The sequence below is a fragment of the Pinus tabuliformis genome, chromosome 7, assembly GCF_031772625.1.
Source record: "Pinus tabuliformis cultivar Carrire ecotype Pingquan chromosome 7, CPIR1, whole genome shotgun sequence".
Classification (NCBI taxonomy): Eukaryota; Viridiplantae; Streptophyta; class Pinopsida; order Pinales; family Pinaceae; genus Pinus; species Pinus tabuliformis.
Window position 1 is genome coordinate 1,486,024,249 of NC_142293.1, and position 20,589 is coordinate 1,486,044,837.

Consider the following 20,589-nt stretch of genomic DNA (forward strand, 5'->3'; position numbering starts at 1 on the left):
CTATCAACCTACTAGAGAGCTGCAAACACTAGAAGTCCTAGGAATGAGGAAAATCTATGTTTTTGGGGCAGTGAGAGTGTCTTTGCCTTAAATCATGGTCCTAGAGGGAGGAAGAGAGGGCAAGGAATTGTTGCTAGCCTTTTGAATCTTCTCCAATCACTACTTAACCTACTACAAAAAGTACAAATGGAACGAAGCTACTAAATCATCAAAAGCAACCTATTCTTAACTATAAGAGAAATACATCTAACAACAAACTAATCTACAAACTGAAGTAAAGCATACAAATACAAGTAAAGAGAAGCTTGGCTGCTTGGATTGGGCCCTAACTCATGAGCTTCAGCCCTCTGAGGTAACTCAGTGCTAGCTCAAAAGGGATTCCATCTTCATTCAAAAAATAGAAAGATTTCATAAAATTGTCATAAAATAGTAAGCTCGAAATTTGAGCAGAGTTTTCACACGCAAGAAAAAGTCCCCCCCTATTGAGGCCCTAGACCTCTCTACTTATACATCTGAAGCTACCAACAACTTCCTTAAAATTAGGGAGGCTTGGCTCCCAAAACTCAAGATAACTATCAATCATCTTCCACTTGCTCGACTGCTTTCTAATTCATGATTCGGTTGCTTGTACTCCGAGCTGAATGAAGGGGAATTCAAAGTGAGGAGCAATAAATGAGGGGGATTCCCTCCTATAATTCTTCTCCTCTATCTACTTCGAGTTATTGTTGTATTTTGACCACTAGATCCTTGACTTTGACCTCGAAATCCATCAATAATCTGCATTAAATACATGTTAGACCACATGGCATAATAACTAACTCAACTCACCCTATAAGCATAAATATAATCAGAAAATCATACAATAAGCTAAGAGAATGGTTGATTTGACTAGGTTAGGAGGTAATGTGAGCCCATATAATTACCTATTTATGAGGCTCATCATCACCACCCTAATAAAGGTGTTGCTCATCCTCTAAGAAACCTAGTCAATCTCTTTGTCTTTTATGGCCCTGGTGGCCTCCCTAGCATTCCAGGCTTCTGATGTGGTCTGCTAATGTTCTCCATAAAATCATATCTTTATGTCTATGTCCTTCCACTGCTCATTCTCTTCTTCTTCTCTTTCACCTTCCAGCATGCCTAATATGAGTTGAGAACTCAGTTTGAGGCCAATCCAGTTGACCTTTAGCCTTTGCATGGAGTGCTTATACATTGGCACCCTTTTCAATGCCTCCTTTAGCCTCATGGGGGAATGGTATTCTCTGATTTGCAAGCTGTGGGGTAGGGTGTTCCATCTTCTCATGAATCCATGCACATAATCATCCCCAAGTAGCCTAAGCATATATTCGAAGTGTTCAATGGCTTGTTCCTAATTGGCTAGATATTTAGGGTTAATCTGAGGGTCATTGGCAGTCAGGTTCTGTGTGTTGATGAGTGCGATAGGATCTAATGCCTCAGCCCTTATCATCAATGGTTCATTTTTCTCTTTTATTAACGATATTTTCATTTCTTCTACCCTCAATTCTTCATGGTTCATCCATGACACCATGGCCATTAATTGCAGATCCCTTAACTTGGCATTGGGGTCCCACACATTCAGGTCTGTGAGGGTCATGTTATGTAGATAGAACTCTGCCATCTTTGCTTTAACCTCGGAGGTGCTTTGATCACACAAATCCATGACTGCCTGTGGTCTTGGAAAGGCATTATGCCTCTTTGTGCCAAACTTTTTATTTGGAATTGAAGCCATTGATCCTTCAGATAGAGGCCATAAGATTTGGCTGGTGTTCTACATTGTAATGCTTCTATGGATAAGCTAGCCATGTATGCCAAATGAGTCTCTTTCTCCTACAGCTGCCTCCTTAGTAATTCATTCTCATTCTCAAGGTGGCTTCTTGTAATGGCTTCTCTATCTCTGAGAGCACTCAATTCCCTGCCCATTCCCTTGAGTTTGTCTTCCATGTGGTCAATATCCTCGACCCCTTTGGACTTCATTATCTGCATCTACCTATGCATTCTCACTCTCTCTTTTCCCAATTCGAAAAACAGTGGAATTTCAAATTTCTGTGGGATTATCTTGCCTCCTTCAAATAGTCTGTAATAGGAGTCAAGATTAGGCTGGGGGTCAGGTTCTTGTAGCTCTTGTGCTTCCTCTTTCACCTCTAGCTGTCCTTCTATTTTTTCCTCAAGTTTTTATGTCTCATGTAGTTTGGACAGTGTCTCCTGTAGGACTGTTTTAGCCTCTTGTAGGTCTGGTTTGGATTCCTGTAAAATTTCCTTTCCCTTCCATGTAGAAGATCTTGTAGTCCCCCTTTCATAGGTTATGGGTGTCTTGGAAGGATATTATTTCACCTTGGTAGATGGTGAATCTTCAATGTTAATGGGAGTCTTTGATGAGGGCTAAGGTTTTCCTGTTTTAATTTTGGTACTCTTCCTTCCCCTAAAATACATGGAGGTTTTTCTTTTCCTCTTTTGCTTCTACTTTCCTGGTGTACTGAGGGCAGCAACTGCTTCTCTTTCCTAAGTTTCAGGGGACTCTTCTCTTTGCTCTGCCCTCTCTCCCTCCTTTTTTCCCTCTTATGTTTCTTTTTCCTCCTCCTGCTTTGTCTCTTTTTCTACCTCATGTTCTGTCTCTTCAACTCTCCCCTCCTCTATTTTTTTTCTTTCCTCCTTCCTCTATTGCTCTGCTATGTCACCACTAGCTTCATCTTATCCTCCTTGCTATTCTCGCTCCTCACTGATAGCAGGACTGACATCATAGATTAATGCCTTGATGTCATCCTCAGCTATCATATTTATGAAAATTTCCCATGCTATAGGGATTGTAAGGGTATGGAGGGCTTCTTCTACTAGGATCTTGATTAGGCCATGGTGAACTAGCTACTGTGAATTTCCTTCTTGTACCTTAGTGCTGGAGTCAATGAGGGATTGAAGGAGAAAGTAAGGGATACTGAGCTTTTGATGTGCTGGGGTATCTATGCCATATCTCAATTCTTGGAGGATTCTAAAATGATATCCATAAACATTGTTGTGCCTCCCCTCACAAGAAATGCATTTGATCACTTGGTAGCGAACCTCATCCCAGGGATATGGTACACTAGCTCTCCTAATTCCATTTTTTTCTTCAACATGGGCTTCATTATTTTGGAAAAATTTCCTCTTGGCAGCCTGGCCAATTATTTTCTCATCTTTACTCCAAGGCAGCCCAAGAGGAAGGGTAGTGACCCTACTGATGAATTCAAGGGTTATTTCAATGGAGAGGCCTATAATGGTTACAATAACATGATTTCTTGTGTGAGGGACCAAACAGAGAGCAAATTCATGGGCAATTTCATCATCAAACCCTCTAATCTTCTCAAAGAAATTCATCTAGTTTTCCCTTGTAAATATTTCCACCACTTGAGGATGTACATGGAGTCTACTGGAGTTAGTGGGCTCTTTTCTCATAAATCCCCCTATCATACTACCTGTACTTCTTTTGAAAAACTAGATATGGAGGTGGAGACAAAGAATTTTGAGTGAAATAGAAAAATAGAGGGGACTGTGTTTTTTTTTTTAAACTGATTTTTTTTTATATATATTTCTACCCTCTTAAAGACTCATTTTATCATCAATTTAAGACCAACTCTTTCACATTTTGATATTCAATAGAGGTAATTCATGAACGCTACCTCTTCAAACTAAAATTCGTGCCAAAAATCACATTTTCTCCCTTCAAAATGACTCACTGCCCCTCCTATACAAGTCGTCTATCCCTCCTGTAGATTTCCTGTAGGTACTCTTGTAGAAGATGCCGAGAGCAAAAATATGGAGGAAAATTGATGGAGGATAGTGGATATGGGGCTGTGGGGAAATAACAAGACTATTGTGTGGCTATGTTATGAGGAGAAACTAAAGAAAAGGTGGTGAGAATGTGCAGGGAGGAGTGCTCATTACCTTTTATGGTTGTTTTCGGTTATGAGTGCTAAGCTGGCAAGGTGTACATTGCCCAGATTAGGACCATTGGTCCCCACCTACTTGGTCATCATGACCCCTCTTGTAATCATCCCCTCATTACTGCATCAGAGTTAGCTCTTCCTCCCACTACCTGTCCTTTGCATCTTTTGCTTGAGTTGACTGTGCGCACGTGTGGGTGATATCTCGGTTAAGTGGAGTCAACTAAATGAAGGTGGCCAAGTTAACTAGCCACCTTTCCCTCTTTCAATTTCAACCATCTCGTTGCCTTCGTATGATTCCTAATTACACAAATGCAGATAGAGGAGTGACTTAGCTACTTACCTGTAATCCAAGTGTATTTGCTGCCATCGACTGTGAGGTGCTATGGCTTTCTCTGCTGCATGCCTTCATTTTCCTTCATGCATGTTGTCTCTACTTGCTGATGTGTTGTTGTGTGTTTTTGTAGGTTATTATTTTGCTAGAGCTGAGCTGCATGTGCCTTTTCAACCTTTAGATGTGCTATCTCTTGCTACTAGTGCTAGACTTCTATGGGATCAACTGCTACAGGAATTCCTACAAGAGCTCCTATAGCTGCTTCTCCCCTTGAAATTTTAGCTATTCCCCTATGCTTGGAGCTCAAGAATGATGCCAGAGGTGGAGATGAATAATGGAGGGATAGTAGGTAAGCTTCCGGTAAAGTTAATGGTGCCTTTTCCTCCTTTTATTTATTTAATTTTTTTTTTTCAAAACTGAAATATTGTTTCTGTGTTTTTTCTTGGAAAGGGAAAAATAATAATGATGCTTGGAGTGTGATATAGGCTTGGAAATGATGGCAAGGAGGTTTGAAGATGGTAAGAGGGATTATAGGTTCCTCATGAAGCCTTTCTTGTTACTCAGCCTGCCTCTTGTAGATACTTTTGGCCCTTTGTAATTCCTACAGGAGCCTCCTGTAGAAAACACAGTTTTGGAAGAAGAGGTATAGTGGGGTGAAAGAGATGCCACAAATGATGGAGGAAGGTGTCGAGAAGGTGATATGGATGTTGGTATGAATGTCAGGGTCCCCTTGGCACCTTATTCTTCTCCCTGTAGTCCTCCTACAAACCTGTAATGCAATAAAAATTCATTTTTCTTTCTCTCTCTCTCTTTATATATATAGAGAGAGATATAGATATAGATATAGATATATCTATATATATATATATCTATATCTATATCTATATCTATATCTATATATATATCTATATATATATATATATATATATATATATATATATATATATATATATATATATATATATATATATATATATATATATATATATATATATTGAAAACAACTAGGGCGCCTTAGAGAGGTTTTCACCTTAATTTCCTACCCTGGGCGCCTCCAAGGGAGGTTTTCACCCAAGGATCTTATTCATTTCCATTCTTTTTTGACATCACTGGGCCGCCTCAGAAGAGGTTTTCAACCGAATGATGGGATTCAAGCGCCTTATGGAGGTTTTCACTTGAGTCCTTATTTTTTCTCTTTTTTCTTCAGTGAGTGGGTGAAGTGGAAGCTAAGACATGCTCTACTACCATCACTATTTTATTCAAATCTTCAATAAACTCTCGCTTGGAGAGGGGTTTGTTGTAGACTTTCAACTGATGTCCGTTGACAAGCATGGGGATGGCTTCATCATCAATTGTTCTGATCAGAACTGAACCATTGTCATTGCATTTCTCCACAGTGTACGGTCCTAGCCATCTTATCCTCAGCTTGCCTTTGAAATCCTTGTATCTTGAATCATAGAGTAGTGCCCAATATCCCTCTTGGAATTGCTTCTCCCTGATATTTTTGTCATGCCATATCTTTCTCTGAAGCTGAACTACCTCTATATGGAGAAGGACTTACAATCTGTATTCATCCAATCCATTGAGATGAAGTAATCTCTCCTTCTATGCATGGCTGAGGTCTAGGTGTAGTTGAGCTACCATCCTTAGGGTATTGAATTCAAACTCTATTGACAACAAAGCCTTCTTCCCATAGACCAGTTCATAGGGTGTGAACTTGGTGGTGGTCTTCCATGTTCTGTTGTAGGCCCAAGTGGCCTCAACTAATCTGTCCACCTAGTCTTCTCTGTTGCTGCTCACTACCTTGGTTAGGATCCCTTCCAATGCTCTGTTAGTGACCTCCACTTGCCCATTGGCTTGTGGATGGTAAGGGGCGGAAGTCCTGTGCTTGATTTTATGATGTGTGAGCAGGTCTTCAATCAACTTGAAAGTCAACTAACTGCCTTGGTCTGTGACCAACTCTCTCAGATACCCTAACTTGTAAAATATGTTTTCCCTCAAAAACTCAACTATTTTTTCCTCTGTCATTGCTTTGATTTCTTTTGTCTCTGCCCACTTTGTTAGGTAATTAGTGCACACAATGATGTACTGCTTCTGCTTTGAAGGGGGGTTGATAGGCCCCATAAAGTCCATGCCCCACTTCTCAAATGGCTCAAAGGTCACTTGAGGTTGCATGGGTGTTTCATCCTTTGGAGTGGCTTTCCCCATTCTCTAACACCAATCACACTCGCTTATGTATATCCTCACATCCTGATTAAGAGTGGGCCAGTAGTACCCTGCTTGCAATATTTTGAAGGTGGTTTCTTTTGCTTCAAAATGACCTCCACAAGGCCCGTCATGACAGGTTAGGAGGATGTCAAAGACTTCCTCCTCCCTGACACATCTTCTCAAGATCTAATGTGGGCCATGTTTGAATAGGTTGCCTCCAATCCAGGTGAAAGGGGTGCTTTTACTTACTATCTTGCTCTTCTCTTTTGAGGACAGGTGTGGTGGGAACTGTGTTGAAACCAAGTAGTTTGCTATATCAGCAAACCATGGAGAGAGTACTGATATAGAAAATAGGTGTTCATCTGGCATTTGGTCATCCACCATTCCTTCTTCACCTGTACGCAAATTTACTCTAGACAAAAAGTCAACAACAACATTCTCTTTACCAGGCTTATCAATAATGGTCTGATCAAACTGCTGCAGTAAAAGAAACCATCTAATAATGCGAGCATTTACATCTGGTTTGTTCATTAAAAATCTAATTGTAGCATGATCAGTGTGCACAAAGATTCGATAGCCTGTGATATAATGTCTGACTTTGTTTAAAGAATGCACGACATCTAGGAATTCCTTCTCGGTCACTATATAGTTTAACTCTACCTTTGACAAGTTTTTGCTTATAAAGTATATAGCATAAGGTAAACTTTCATGAATTTGTCCTAAGGCTGCTCCTATCGCTTTTTTTGAGACTTCTGTGTGAATGTGAAAGGGTAGGGCCCAGTTTGGGCCTCTAAGAATTGGGCAGTCACTAGCTTGCTCTTCAAGGTATCTAGGGCTTCTTGACAGTTTTTCGACCATATGAACTCAACATATTTGCCTAGGAGGCCAAACAAAGGAGAGGCTAACTTTTTGAAGTCTTTAATGAATCTCCTATAATATCCAGCTAAGCCTAGGAAGCTTCTGACATCTCTCACCTTTTGAGGTGGTGGGACTCTTTGGATGATGGCAATTTTATTGGGGTCCACCTGCAGTCCTTGTTGAGATATTGCATGACCTAGCACAGTCCCTCCAGTCATCAAAAATCCACATTTTTCTGGACTAAGGGACAGGTTCATCTTAATACACTTTTATAGCACTTTTCCTAGGTTAGATAAAGCTTCCTGAAAGTCAAAGCCATAAGGAGTAAAATCATCCATGTATATTTCTACGGCATCATGAACCAGTTCAGAAAATATACTCAATATCGCTCTTTGGAAAGTGGTTGGAGCATTGCATAAACCAAAAGGAAGGACTTGGTATGCAAATGTACCCCAAGGACAAGTGAATGTGGTCTTATCTTGGTCTTCCAGACTTATTTGAATTTGATTATACCTGCTAAACCCATCTAGGAAGGAGAAAATCTTTTTCCCTGCCAGACCATCTAACACTTGATCTATGAAAGGTAAAGGAAAATGGTCCTTTTTAGTGGCATTGTTCAATTCCTGATAGTCGACACAGATTCTCCACTTACCATTTTTCTTTGGCACTAGCACCAAAGGAGAGACTCATTCATTGTCAGAGATGGGATAGATAAATCCTGCATCAAGCAATTTCTGGAATTCTTCCTTAACAATATCTTTAAGTGTTAGGTTCATCCTCCTTTGAGACTGCCTGACTGGCTTGCAATCTTCCTTGATGTATATATGATGAGTACATACTGAAGGGTGCAATCCCTTCATCTCCTTATAACTCAGGCGAAGGCATCTAGACATTTTCTCAGTATGCTGCATAGCTCCTTCTCCTGGAGTAGATAGGGATGGATTGATTTTCAATTTTCTTTCTAGGCTGAACTCTATATTTTTAACATGGAGAGAAGTGGGTTTGGCCACACAGAGATCCGTTGAGGGGTTGTTTTGGGTTTCTCTTACTAAGTCTTCTAATGGTGATACACTAGGAGGTGGATTCTGAATCAAATTTTTCAATCATATCATCCTCATCTTGTGGTTTCTCCCCATGGCGATTCCTAATGTACAAAGTGGTGCAGAATAAAATTCATCCTCATCCTCCTCCTCCAACCAGAGAGGTAGATCATGTTCTAGCAAGCGTTGGGCAGGAGGATATAGGATTAACTGCTTGGACGTGTGCCTGTTCTTTATGGTCATGTTCCTAGTGAGCTTTGGCTTTGGCTGGAGAACTAAGAAATCAACAGGGTACTCCCAAGAATCAATGGAGACCATCATATCTTCCACAATCCCCTCAAGGGTCATTATGGAGCGGTTTGCTAGCTGCAACACTATCATGGTATTCCTAAAGGAGCCTTGGAGTTTAATTTTGAGCATTGTGTCCTTTGTCATCACATTAATGGTAGCTCCTAGATCAATCAAGGTATGTGGGACCATTGTGCCATTGATGTGGACAACAACTATTGGGCTTCCAGGGTCTAGATATTTTGGACAAATTATCTGCCCCAACATCAGGTTGGACAATTTTCCTATGACATTGATGGTTGGGGCATCTCTCTTGCACCTTCCTGGATGCCTAAAACACTTCTCTTTGATCAACTTATTGTAGATAGACACATCTTTTATGGCTTGGAGAAGTGGTAGCTTCACACATAAATGTTTCAATTCTCCTAGGAGTTCAGTCTCCTTTGGGGTAGGCTGGATTGTCATGGATAGTCTCTTAGGAAAGGGTGGATTTGCTTCAAGTTCCCTTTCCTCATTATCTTCCTCAAACTCCCTGGGTGGAGGCTGGCTATCTGGGAGAACTTTCCTGGATCGCAAGTTAATTTCTTGAATCTCCACAGCATAAGTTGGGCATGATGGTTCCCCACTATACACTTGCAGAGCCCGTCTGTTGTTTGGGTTCAGATTTGGTTGGATAGGCATTTGGGGTTGCCTTGGTGGAGCAGAAGGTAACGGTTGTGTTTGGGTAGGTGTGGAGGTAGAAGAGTACGAAGAGAGTTGTATTGGGGCCTCCACCCCGGATGAGATGCATTCCACTGATGTTGCGGCTAAGCATAGGACTGAAATGAATGGGTGGCTAGTTGGGTATGATATTGAGATGTGAAGGAGCAAGGAGGAGGCGTGGACTAGGAAGGATGAGCAAGGGGGCCCCAAGAAGGTATGGAGGTGACTTGGTTGGGGTTGTAGTATGCCTGAGATGTCCCTTTCATCCCCTACTGGTATGGTGTAGGTCTATGCGGCCTCCTTTGGTTTATGTAATAGATCTATTCAGTGACTCCTTCAGCCCCTTGGTATATAGCCTTACATCCGGGCAAGGAAGGAAACTTATCTACAGAATGAACTTCTTCATAGACTGAACAAACCTCTATAGAGTTCAATGGGCATTCATTCCTAGGATGCCTCCTGGTGCATCTAGGGAAAAAAATGGCCAAGGTCCTCTTTGCTTCATCTTGTTTTCTTTTGATATGTAAGGTATCCATTTGCATGGAAAGAGTCTGCAACATCTCACTCTTGAAGTCTTCCAGCATGTTTCCAATTTCACCTTTAATGGATGAATTGGAAGAAGAGGTACTAGCTATGGGTTGACTCCCCCTACCTTTCTTTCTGACTGCTCTAGAATAGTTTTTAAAATCAGTCTTTCTGTCCTTATAGGATAGTTGGTAGATGTACCTCCTAACCAGTAGACGGAGGGTGTCTAAAAGGTCTTCCCGAATTCCCCTGAGCAGGACCAACTTTAGAGACTTAGGGACAAGTGTACACCTGGCCCTTTTGTAACTGAGCTAGAACCTCTCTTCATAGTCTTCCAGGGTCTCATCACTTCCTATGGTCATTTGTAACATTTCTTCTTTAGTATCTTTTGACCTACAATAGTCTCGATACTTGTTGTTAAAGGCTTGCTACATCTGAGCCCAAGTTGTGATGCTATTGCTAGGTAATCCCATGAACCAGCACAGTGTTGCATCCTTGAGAGTAGAAGGGAACAGTTTCAACTTTTTCTCGTCTTCTACATAATCATAAGTTCGAAAAAGGACAAAAAACTCAAACAAAATGGTGTCAGGATCTTCTGTAGTCAAACCATGGAAGTGAGGTAGGACTGAAGGACTTATATTCTTCATTTTGGTGTCCCCGTTGGTCTCCCAAATGGGTAAGGTACCCTCTATTCTCTTTCCATTTCCCCTATCATTTCTGTTTTCAGCCCTTGGCTCCAAAGGATTTTTTTTCTTCTTCTTCTTCCCCTATAGGTTCTTCAAATATGTCTGGATGTTCACCTAAGGGTTCTTCTTGATTGCTTCCACTGAATAAGAGAGAAGGACGGCTGTGTGAAGCGTTGGGGGTGTTGGGAAATTTTTTCCCTAAGTTATCTCTACTCCTACAAGGCATGGAAGGAAATATTTTTGGTTGGTTTTTTGTTTATTTTTCCCCACCTTGAAAGTACCTGTAGAAACTAAAATTGTGATTGAACAAAATAAATTGCAACTAGATGAAATGAAGTTTCTAAATGGAAATTTGCAGAATTGAAAATGAAAGCAAGGAAATGCAAAATTGAAATAAAAGAAATGACTAGTCTACTTTTGCCGAAATAAACTATTAGCATAATGTTGCAATAGGAAATAGAAGAAATAAGTAATCACAAATACTTTGATGCTTCCCTGGAAATGGTGCCAAAAAGTGGTGAGAGCCAGTATTACAGTAAGAATGCTACAACTCCTGGGCTACCAACTTTACTTTTATCAACTCGGTAGTTCGTAACAAACTTGGAAGCATCAGTGCTATATGCACAAGTACTAGTTCTCACTGCAAGTTGTCACTTGGTCAGCCGGCGAGAGATCACTGGAAGCCCAAGCCAAATTTTATAGATTTCAGAAGAAGCTCTATGTGTGATGAAAGGAAAGAAAGATTACTCTACAGATGTTATTTTAACTGCAGAAAGGAGAAAGACTGGAATGTAAAGCAAAACCTAGTAATCCCTAATTAACAAGCTAATTCTACTTTTGCCAAAAACATTATGAAAACCATGAAAGAAATGCCATTACCTACTCAAGGAAGTAAAAAACATATAAACATGCTATTTCTGGAAGTAAATAAGCAAAAAACATATTTTTGGATTTTTATGTGTTTTTATGTGAATTTAACATGCATCTAATTTATTGTGTGTGAGTGTGGTAGCGAACAGGTGGAGTTAGAGGGTGGTTTTGGAGCTTGGGAGGATGTAAGATGGGGTGGATGGGTCCTACAAGGCCTTAGGTGGCCTTCTGGAGGCTTTTCCCACACTCGGCCTTCAAAAGAAAGCCTACAGGAAAAGCTACAGGAGGACACAGGAAAACTACAGGAGGAAAACAGGGAAACTACAGGAGGCCTACAGGAGGAGGCCGAGAGAAATTTTCGTTCTTTTTACGGTGTGAGAGTAGGTGGAGAAGGTCGATGGAGGTTGGAATGAGGTGTTAGGACACCTAAGGTCTACCATGAATCACCAGGAGAGAGAAAGATGATTGGGTTTGCTCAAGGAGAGAGGAAGAAGTTTCATGAAAATTGAAGGAAACTAGGGCAGAATTGAGGTGAGGTTTGGGAGACCTATAGGGCATGGATCAGATGGAGGGTGTGATTGTTGGTAAGCTAGCCTAATGATGGAAGAGATCTGCTACATAGAAACTGACAGTCAACCAAGAAAATCAAGCAACCAATGAAATGAGTGCATCTTAGGAAAAACAGAGTTTTGCATTAAAATGGCCTAAACTATGATGTATAGAAGGAAGTGTTGGGAAATGTTGTAAGAAAGGAAAGCATGAAAAAGGACTATTGCAAATCAGAAAGTGAACATGATAAAGAAGATATAAAGCAAAGCAAAAGTGGACTATCAACCTACTAGAGAGCTGCAAATACTAAAAGCTCTAGGAATGAGGAAAATCTGTGTTTTTGGGGCAGCAAGAGAGTCTTTGCCTCAAGTCATGGTCCCAGAAGGAGGAAGAGAGGCTAAGGCACTATTTCTAGCCTTTTGAAGCTTCTCTTATTACTTCTTAACCTGCTACAAAAAGCACAAATGGAAGCAAGCTACTAAATCATCAAAAGCAACCTATTCTCAACCATAAGAGAAATACATCTAACAACAAACTAATCTACAAATTGAAGTAAAGCATACAAATACACATAAAGAGAAGCTTGGCTACTTGTATTGGGCCCTAAACCATGAGCTTCAGCCCTCTGAGGTAACTCAGTGCTAGCTCAAAAAGGATTCCATCTTCATTCAAAAAATAGCAAGATTACATAAAACTGTCATAAAATAGTATGCTTGAAATTTGAGCAGAGTTTTCACACGAAAAAAAGGTCGCCCCTAGTGAGGCCCTAGGCCTCTCTACTTATACATCTGAAGCTACCAACAACTCCCTTAAAATCAGGGAGGCTTGGCTCCCAAAACTTGAGATAACTATCAATCATCTTCCACTTGCTCGGCTGCCTTCTAGTGCATGATTCGTCTGCTTGTACTCCAAGTTGAATGAAGGGGAATTCGAAGTGAGGAGAAATAAATGAGGGGGATTCCCTCCTATAAGTCCTCTCCTTTGTCTAATTCGAGTTATTGCTACAGTTTGACCACTAGATCCTTGACTTTGACCTCGAAATCCATCAATAATATGCATTAATTACATGTTAGACCACATGGCATAATAAGTAACTCAAATCACCCTATAAGCATAAATATAATTAGAAAATCATACAATAAGCTAAGAGAATGGTTTATTTGATTAGGTTAGGAGGTAAAATGAGCCCATATAATTACCCATTTATGAGGCTCATCACCAACCATCTCCAAACCTTTCCATTCAACCTCCGACATCCTTAATTCACCTACCACATCACCGAAGGAAATTAGTTTGCATATTCGATTTTGCATGAAAAGACAAGAAGACAAAAAATTATTTATTTCAATCCCTTTACTTGCACATTAGTGATGTTTTCCGCTTCTTACTTCCATGCTTAGATAGTAGCATTTGATTCATGGTAATTTAGAGTTATTGCAAAGCATAGTTTCTTGGAAATTAATTAGGAAATGGTGTAATTTAGCATTGAATTTCCATCTCTTCCCTTGTACTTTGTTTCTTGTAATAGGTTAAGATTCCATTTCAAAAATTTCATTTTATGCAATTAGTTTAGGATTTGAATTCAGTACATGCATTCCATTACATCATGACAGCAAAGGAAGGACACAATGTATGTCACAGATATAGTGCTGACACCTCTTAAGTTTGTACGAACCCCGGGTTGATAATTAAAGTTGGTAGCCTTGGGAGTTGCATCATTCGTGTTGAAATACTGAGGCTCATTAGTTACATGGGATTAACTCAAAAGGAAGAGACTACTCAAAGCAGAGAAAACAAGAGATCAAACAAAGAAGTGCATGTCAAAAATCAAACTGACAAAATTTGGAAGGAAGAGGAAAAACAAGTGACTCCCATTAAAAGGTGAGGCTGACATGGTCTCAGGGGGAAGATATGGCATCATTATGAATTTGAAAGAGAATCATTGATAATGCAGCCATAGTTGGATAAAAGTATATTAAGGTTTGAAATTTTCTTATTTTTGGTTGATTGCAGCAATTTGTTGAAACTTTGATAGACATGGAAGAATAGATGCATGCTCAAGAGTTAGATGGTATTATCATAAATATTTTTTACTAATGCAATTATTGTCATGATGATAAGGTAGATGCCAGAGTTATGCATTGAATATTTCCTTGGTTACAATTGAAAAATAAGATATGCACCATAATTATTTGCACAAATTTATACTTGCATGTCCTATCTACTAATTTTCTGATTTACATAGTATACATGGAGTTGATTGTTGAGTTTGTTGCTATTGTTATTGATGCTGCTAATGGTTATGCTATGCTATGTTAGGGATGTTGGTGAAAAGAGTATTGTTTCTCATGCTCATGTTGCTGCCTTGATTTGAGAATGATATTATTGGGGAGTTTACTTCTGCTATCTATTCTATATTTTTGTTGTTGATAATCATAGTATGGTGCTACTATTATTTCCATGATATGGATGATGATGATTATGATGTTTATTTTGGTTGAAAGTGATGTTCTATAGTTGGCGTTGCTGAGTTTATTCCTCCTATGCTATACTTCAGTTTCTACTTGAGAGATCCATATATTATTCTTCTGTGGATGATTGTTCTCGTATATCATTATGGAGATATTTACTAGATGATACTACATATAATATCAATGATGGTGGTTATTATGTTACTTCTCTATGAAGTTATGTCACCATTTTATCTTCATTATTGTTCACATATTGCTACTAGTTGCTATTGGCTATTTGGTCAAAGAGATCATGAGTTGCATATGTTGATATTATTATCATTGTTGCTACTAAAATGAGGTTATATTTTTTCTTATTGTCTTATCTTCCTATCAGCTCACGTATTGTTGTTGCTGCTAAAAGTTTCCATCATGGCCTAAGCATTGAGGATCAAATGTGTGTTCCTTATCACCTCATTATTGCTTTTTCATGGAGTATATAATTCCTCTATGAAGATCACATGCTCTATAGGAGAGAAGAATCTATATGTTAATTGTTATTACCAAGTGTGCTTACAAATGGAAAATAATTTACATGGGATATTACACATTTGTTGTTTCCTCTTTGGATAAGGCTAAATTGTTAAAGATATAAAATCTTATCAATGTCATTCATTCATTCATGACATACGTATGGTTTTATTGCTCTCCATTACAAGTTTTAGTGAAATATAAATTCATCTACAAGATTGGTACCTCATGTCTCATGTTGTGGAATGGTGGTCTTGATGCATAGAAGGCACTAATGAGATTTGTATTTATTCATAATGTCTCATAACAACAATGTACTCTCAATTCCATAGCCAGGAATTGTTTCTCTAAATCCATGTAATCATTCATACGAAGTTTCATTTGAGTTAGGCATATATGGAAAAAGAGTCAAGAGAGAGAGCCATGGGCCATGTCAAGAGTGTATGTGTGATGAGAGTTGTTACAACCCTGGTTTGGGCTAATTGATGTCATATATTTTATTCTTATATGATCTCTTAGAGTCCTTGAGTAGCTATGTATCGTCACATCCTTCTTACGAGTCATGGTAGGGTCATGAGTATGTCTTTCATACATGAGAGAGGAGTCATAGTTTAGCCAACTAGAGGATTTGTAAAGACTTGTATTATCATTCATTCAACCTTGTATAATTCCTTGTATCTTATTGTTCATCATTGGGCCAAGTTGGTCAAAACATTGATATATGAGCAACAAGCTTCTTGCACATGACAAGAGGTACTAGCAACAACAAAGATAGCACATTCCACAGTCCAAGAGATGTTTTCATAGCCCGTTTATATGTTCAGGTGGAGCTTGTATTGGCAGTTGCTCACTACATTGCATTAGCTTTGTATTTGGAATGATGTTGAGATTGATAAGGGGAGTGCTTGTTTCATTAATATGCTGGCTTCATTCACATGTTGGTTTTGTTGATTTTATCCCTTTTCCATTGATGTCAAAGGGGATGAAAATGAGGAGTTCAATTCTTCATGAGGTTGTATGGATGGTTCAACAAGGGGTTGCCATGAATTGCAAAGGGGGATATTGTTGGAATTCATGTTTAGATGAGTGATGTTGTGATGTGGTGATAGTTGATGAGTGTTGCAATGATTGATGGTTGGCATTGATGTCAACCTGGACTTCTATTAGAGATGACACAATTTCTTGATGATATTGATTTCTATGGTTTATCTTGTGTTGGAGATGATATGCATTGGTTTGTATGGTTGCTATGGAAAATTTTTATGTTGTAGGTTCTTTGATGGCCTTGATGGTTGGTTGACCTACTAGGTCTTAATGGATATAATGTTTATCGTGTTTCTCTTGCGATGAATTCGACCTTGATACTCATGACGATGTTTAAAGGTGTTGTAGAGGTTGTTATAATGTTTCAAATTTCTTTCTACAACTAAGCTTCATGTTTGATGCCACTTGATATAGTTTATAATCTCATGAGTTATTTCTTGCACTTTTAATGACTACATAATGTATAAGCTCAATAGGAGGTTGAAGAGATGGTTTTGAAACCTTTCATGTCTTGGAAACGATTTACAGATGCCATAGACGTTGATCAAGAAGTTGGAGGTAGTTATGAGTTGAAGAACTTACGATTTTCTTGATCTTCTACCTCAGTTTCTCCCTTACAGGCTTGTCCATGCACCTGAGAGCTCCAACCACTGGGAACAAGACTTATCCATGGGACTGTAGTCAAATTTCATAGTGTTATCCATGCACCTCTGTCTATAGGTCGAGTTTCTCTACATTCCTTGTGCTTATCAGATAATCTAATTTTTTTATGATATATTTTATTTAAGAATCTTAATAAAAGGTTACTAATTGACTAAATAAACATGTTTGAATGAGTTTTGAAGTGTGAATTGTGAAAATTTCACATCTGAAATCCTATTGCAGCAACTAGAATTTATTTTGCAAATTGTTAATTATTTTAACAATTTATCTACTACGGAAAATATCAAATAAATTATGCTACAACCATCACTAATAAAATACAGTGTCATAGCACTAGAAACTGAGAAAATACTAGCACACACAATAAAATTGACACCATAATTTTTCGATAAATGTCCTTAGAAAAACCCAACTTTGGATTACTATTGCAATAGTGAGAGTTTTACTAATTATCCCTATATCTTTTAATATAGGTTACTATAGTCACCATTTTTGATTATTTTTAAAACAAATTTGGTTAAAATTTTACTTATCCAGCCATAAATATTCATATCTAGTTTTAATGATTAATGTCATTAAAATATATTATTATTAAAAATACATATATTAACTATTCTAATAATATTATTTTAACTAAATAATTCATCTAGTCAAATCTAACCATTCTTGGTAGATTATAGCCATTTGTCCAGCCCAGTCCAATATAGCCATTTTCTAGTCAAACCTAGCCATTTGAAGTTCTTCTATCCCTATTTAACATGAAGCCATGATCTTATTATTCGACTTGTCCTAACGATGAACCACACTTGCTGGTTCAAAACACATCGATGAAATTCTTCTGATGTGATTTTTCCGAAAATACTTCTATCAATGAGAGTTTTATTATTATGCAACAATGCAATTCTGAGTACAATCTATGGATCATCAACGACCAATCTAAGTAGCAAGTAAATCTGACTAAAATTACTTGTGATAAATTACCCTTCTCCCACAAGCAACCCCTACGCAAATTCTCTTTAGAAACTCATCCCTCTAGACTCTTTGTGTCAGCCTCTACACTTCTCTCCGTAGAACCTATGAATTCAAGCATCTGAATTGTCTCTCACGAATTCATTCTTCCATCTCTACTAAGAAAATTTCTTCCCCGATAGTCTCAACCCTCTGCCAAACCTCTAGAACTGAAAACAAATTTCTGTCTAGTTAAATCTAATTTCTCCTTTGAGGCAATTGTGCAGTCCTCTATGCTACCTCACTAGGAATAACTGGGCCCCTTGTTGTTGCCTCCTCGGATCTGGAAAAATTCCTCTAGATCATTATCTTTGCCCCTCACTGTCTCTTCTTCAATTTCTATCTCTCTAGCAACTATTGATGCTCTCTAGAAATCCATTCGCCAAGGAAATCAAACTACTGGTGTCTCTTTGGGTCTCTTCTCCAAGTGGCCATCGAATTCTTCTTATAATCCACTGTTGGAGCATCAACGACTAAGACTACAACTTACTCAATGGCTAGGATCATCTTGGAGTTGATCTTTGTGAGTTTCTAGATGATTCATACCTTGACTTAATTAATTGTGATTAATTAGCTATATTTGATAAATTTAGACTTAGGAAATATTAAAAAAACTTGTTAATAATATAATCAAGCCATTTCTAGGTGGAATTTGCATAAGAGATTTCTAGGTCTTGGAGAGCTCATGTATTCTAGCCTCTCCACCAAGTTTTGTGGCTAGATCACATTTGATGCTACAAAAACTAACACTCCCTCTTAGTGAAGAATGTGTTCCCTCTATAGTATTGTACGTCCTACCACAACACCCTATCTTTGTATCACCTTTGTCACATTGTTGATGTCTGGCCATACTTCTCAGCAACCACTATGAAATATTGATACGACATATCTGTTGTGGTTGCCACTACCATACTACTATCAAAACTGCATCTACACTGCAACCCCCTCTCACCTATTGCTGCTATAACTACAACTATTGAAACTCAAAAGAATCCTAAATATTAAATAAATTGTGTTCAGTATGATGCATCTATCTCTTGAGTCTCTGAACGCTACTAGTATTTGCACTATCGCTGAATAATTTGCATTGTTTCCAACTCTGCACTGAGCCGCCTGCTTTGCTTTGAACACGACACTGCTCTCCTCAACCTCTGGATGTTACTAGTCTGCATCTATCACCGTGGTATTGATTGCATCAACTGCCACTGATAAGTCTTGCTACTGAATATTGTGGGCCCCCATAGCTAGGTAATGATACATGAGGTGGAAATCTCAAGGATCTTTCTAATCGATTTTAGCTCTCTGGGACTCTTACCTATTCATATTGCTGCTACTACCTATAAACTTTTACTACATCTACTACAATAATGAGTCTAATCTCCCTAAGTATTAACACACTAGCTTCAATAGGTTTGCTCCCTCTAAAGCGACAATCCCTCTGAATCTCGATTTCCCTATGGGAAATATCTATGCTACCTCCTGACAACTCACGCTATCCTCCTAGACTGGAAACTAGATTGTGAAGCTTTGTGCTGGGAATCTTCTGGCTAGAACTACACCTGCATACTGCAACTGGGAAATTATCCTTGATTGTGTCACCACATATACCTCTACAACTGTCTCATGTGTACTGAATGCAACTAGATTTGTAGATATCATCTGAATGACTAGCTATTTCTATTGACACTGAATCTGCTACTATGATACTATGGGCCCAGGTAGAAAAAGTTATGTTCCTGCTGTAGCAACTAGAAATTGATATGCTTGATCTCCTTGTTGCTTCTACACTAGACCCTTCCCAATATGACACACTAGAGTCTTATACACCTCCTCCCCTTGGATCTAGTGCCCTATTACATCCTTTCAAGCCTAGTCCCCAGCTGGGACTTCCTTTCTTTGCAACTCACACTATATAACACATAACCCCTCTGAGACCTATCTCTGGAAACTAGAATTGGAACTATTGTCAAGATCTGCAATTTGGCTAACTCTCACAACCTTCTTTGGAAATATCGTACGACCATATATACAAAGTTGCAAGAACCCGTGAAACTCAAATATGTGGAGAATATGAAAAAAAAAATTATTTCTTTCCTATGACCTAGATTTTTTACTCACACTCCCTTTTGTAATGCGTAGTATTGTCATCGAGTTCTACCAATGAAAATGGAAATTTTTTATTTCTGAAGGTAGAAACCCTTTAAGTGAACTCTCCCTCTCTGTGTGATTTTCTCTTCCACTCGATGTTCATTTTTCTACTGTAGAACCCTCGAGGTCAAACCAAGGAACATTCTCAGTGAAAATCTAAGATGCTTCTACTCCCTCCAATTTCTAGAACCACTAACTCGAGCAACTTGACTTTCTACAAAATTACAACTAAAAATCAAATTCTCACCATACAAATTTTGCTTACTTGTCAGAACACTGCATTGCCGCTAGGAATTTCGGCATGTTTCTCAAAATGCAACGAAAATTCTTCTTTTGCTACTAGGCTTCCTGCCTGATCACTCAAGATTTGATACCATGTGAAAATTTCAAGTCTGAAATCTTATTGCAACAACTGGATTTTTTTTCTAATTATTAATTATTTTAACAATTTATCTGCCACGGAAAATATCAAATAAATCACACTACAATGTTCACAAATAAAATACTATGGAAATAATAGCATTGGAAACTGAGAAAATACTAGCATAGACACAATAAAATTGACACCATTATTTTTGGACAAATGTCCCAGGAAAAAACCAACTTGGGAAAATTACTGCAGTAGTGAGGGTTTTATTATTATGAAATAGTGAAATTATGAGTACAATCTATGGATGCTCAGCTAGAAATCCAAATAGCAAGTAAATCTAGCCAAAATTATTCAAGGGAAATTACACTTCTTCCAAAAGCAAT